Below are 2,782 nucleotides of genomic sequence, written 5' to 3' on the forward strand. Positions count from 1 at the left end.
GCGGCCGCCAACACCATCCCCTTGGTGCCAGCTGGTCTCCTTTCACCCAGCGCTAGGAAAGCGAGGTTTCCTCCCCATCCATTGGGAAAACAAGGCTTTATCTCCCCTCCCCTCTCCCTCTCCGGGTTACGGTGCTTGTTTTTGGGCCGCTGTTACCTTTGAAACTAAGCTCGCCCGCAACCTCAGCCCAAACCAAAAGCACCAAATGCAGCTGGAAATGGAAGGACACGAGAGCTCTGCCCTCACATTCCCAGCGATGGATGGGGTGAACCCACCCCCCTTAACCCCACCGAACCCCATTCCTTACCTGCCCCACTGCAACGCTCCGCACCCCGCCCGGCCCCACTGCGGCTGCAGATGGAGGAGAAGGGGAGGGCAGGAAAAACAGAGGGGAGGGTAAGAGAAGGACCGCCCCGACGTAACAGCGTCTGTTCGCTGCCCTATTCCAGCCCTCCCCGGCTCTACCCATAGGGCTGTGCTTTCCTAAGTCCCTGCCGGCTGCAGTCTGATTGCATCCCACTGAGACCCGGTGTGGCACAATCAGAGCACTGCAATCACATGCACTTTTATGTGTTTGCTTTTGGATTATGGTTTGCATTCCCAAAGCATAAAGAAAAGCGTGGAGAAAAGCACAGCGAAGTGTTTTACTCTTTGCTGGTTAAAGATTATATCGAAAGGCAGATACTGATCCAAAGGTCTTTGCTCACAGTGCATCCAAGCAGTGAGATCTTCAGTTTCCAGACATAAGGGCTGCCATTGCTCTGCCTTCTAAACCAAAAGCAGCCATTGAAATGGGAATGTGCCAAAAACACACTGTGGGGTATAAAAGGCAGCAGGAAAACTTCGAGGTTTATAGAGAAAATAGAAACACTTCCAAATGAGTTGAATGTAAAACCCTTCCCGTAATGCACATAGACAAACAGATGGGGGAAAAGGGGAAGAAAAGTGCCTGGTCATTCTCTAAAGAGAAGCTTTAGTGATCTCAGGGTCTGGAATGGGATGTGAAACCATCTCTTAGGATGACCCACAGTGCTCAGAGTCCTTGCAAAAAGGGATCTGAGATGTCAAAGAACGCAGTAAAGGCACAGTAGTTATTGCACAGGACCAGGGTATGGGATACAGCCTTTTCTAAGCAAAAACCTTGGTTTGGTTTGGGATAGGAGACCAGCGTGCTTCTCCTTGTACCCAAAGCCTGTGCTGCAGGTTCCTGTTGGATGCATGCCTCCACATTTTGCCTAATTCACACTAATTGGTAGCTTGTAAACACTGTGATTTGACTGCCAAAGCAGCACCGTGATACATTCTCTTTTGAAGGTCTTTTAATGTTCTCTCCCTCGCCTCATTCCCACATAGAACCATAGAATGGCTTGGGTTGAAAAGGACCGCAGAGATCACCCAGTTTCAACACCCTGTGCAGGGCTGCCAACCAGCAGACCAGGCTGCCCAGAGCTTTGGAGCAGTGCAGCCCTCCTGGAGCATCTTCTGCTCATGGTCCATCCTCCTCCCATCCTGCCCTGCATGTGTTTGCAACAGAACATCTCCCCCCAGGTAAAGATGGGCCCCCTTCTAAGCCCCTTTTGCTTTACAGCTCCCTGCGAGGCTGAAAGTCCCTTCTGGTGTTATTTATTACTCTGGACCCATGCAACAGCATCCTCCCCCTTGTTCCCAGCAGCTCCTTGCAGACAGGGAACTCCGGTTGTGCAAGCCCTGGTGACTCAGTGTGCTCACGAGGAAGCGGGTGACTCAGGAATGGGTGACATAAGCAAAAAGCTTCACTGTGGCTGGAAGGCACTGAGTCTGCATCTGAGTGAATCCTCAGCTGAGAGATGATGAGAGTAGGATCACACACGATGTGGGAAGTTAAAAGCAGGGATATTGTTTGTGCCACTCGAAACCTCTATTCCCAGTGCATCCCAACTTTGCTTTGGGAAAAGGGGGTACAGGTAAATCTTGGCCCTAAGGCAAAGCAAAATCCTTCTCAAAATTAAACTCAAATAGCATTTTCACACTGGCACAGGTTGCCCAATGAGGCTGTGGATGCCTCATCCCTGCAGGCATTCAAGGCCAGGCTGGATGTGGCTCTGGGCAGCCTGGGCTGCTGGTTGGTGACTCTGCACCATGGTCATTGTGGTCCTTTTCAGCCCATATTATTCTATAATCCCATGATTTCCCATGTTTTGTAACAGAAGGTTTGTCTTGGTTCCTTTGCTCCCTGATGTCCGTCTTCCTTTGACTTCAAGCAAACAGTTGACCATACTACATCTACAATGCGCTCAAGTGAGTGCCAAACTTCTCTCATGCAAAGGCCAGGCTGGATGAGGCTGTGATGTAACCTGGTCTGGAGGGAGGTGACCCTACCTAGAGCAGAGGGTTGGAACTGGATGATCTTAAGGGTCCCTTCCAACCCAAAACATTCTATGAACCTATGATTCTATCTCAGCTCCTTTCTGTGAGCACCAGCTCCTGACCTCCTCCCTTTATTGCTTGCTGAGCTTACACTTTGGGGACACCTGACTGCCACCCCTGCCCTGATGGAAAGTGAAAGCTGGCTGTCCCTCCTGTGGTTTCCCCCTGCTCAGATGATGGGTTTGCATAAGAGGAACTGATGTGGGACTGATCTCATGCTTCAGATAGAAACCTCCAGCTGGCCCTGGGGGAGGAAAGCCACTGAAAAGAAGAAGTTGGAGAGCAATCAGGGCTCAGACTCACACTGTGAAAATCTGCATGGAAAGCATTTTTCTGTGGGTTCTTGAGACATGGGCAGAGTCCAACCCCTGGCTCA

The 2,782-nt window shown here is 50.7% G+C and overlaps 1 protein-coding gene across 1 annotated transcript in view; it reads right to left on the minus strand.

The window, feature by feature from the left end:
• CTSB (cathepsin B) overlaps positions 1-437 on the minus strand; it is a 7,764-nt gene extending 7,327 nt beyond the window's left edge. Inside the window, exon 1 of the mRNA XM_015859826.1 lies at positions 308-437. The gene's annotated coding sequence lies outside the window, so the exon portion shown is untranslated. The remainder of the gene's footprint in view (positions 1-307) is intronic.
• Positions 438-2,782: the final 2,345 nt, after the last annotated feature.

Source organism: Coturnix japonica, chromosome 3, assembly GCF_001577835.2.
Source record: "Coturnix japonica isolate 7356 chromosome 3, Coturnix japonica 2.1, whole genome shotgun sequence".
NCBI classification, from domain to species: domain Eukaryota; kingdom Metazoa; phylum Chordata; class Aves; order Galliformes; family Phasianidae; genus Coturnix; species Coturnix japonica.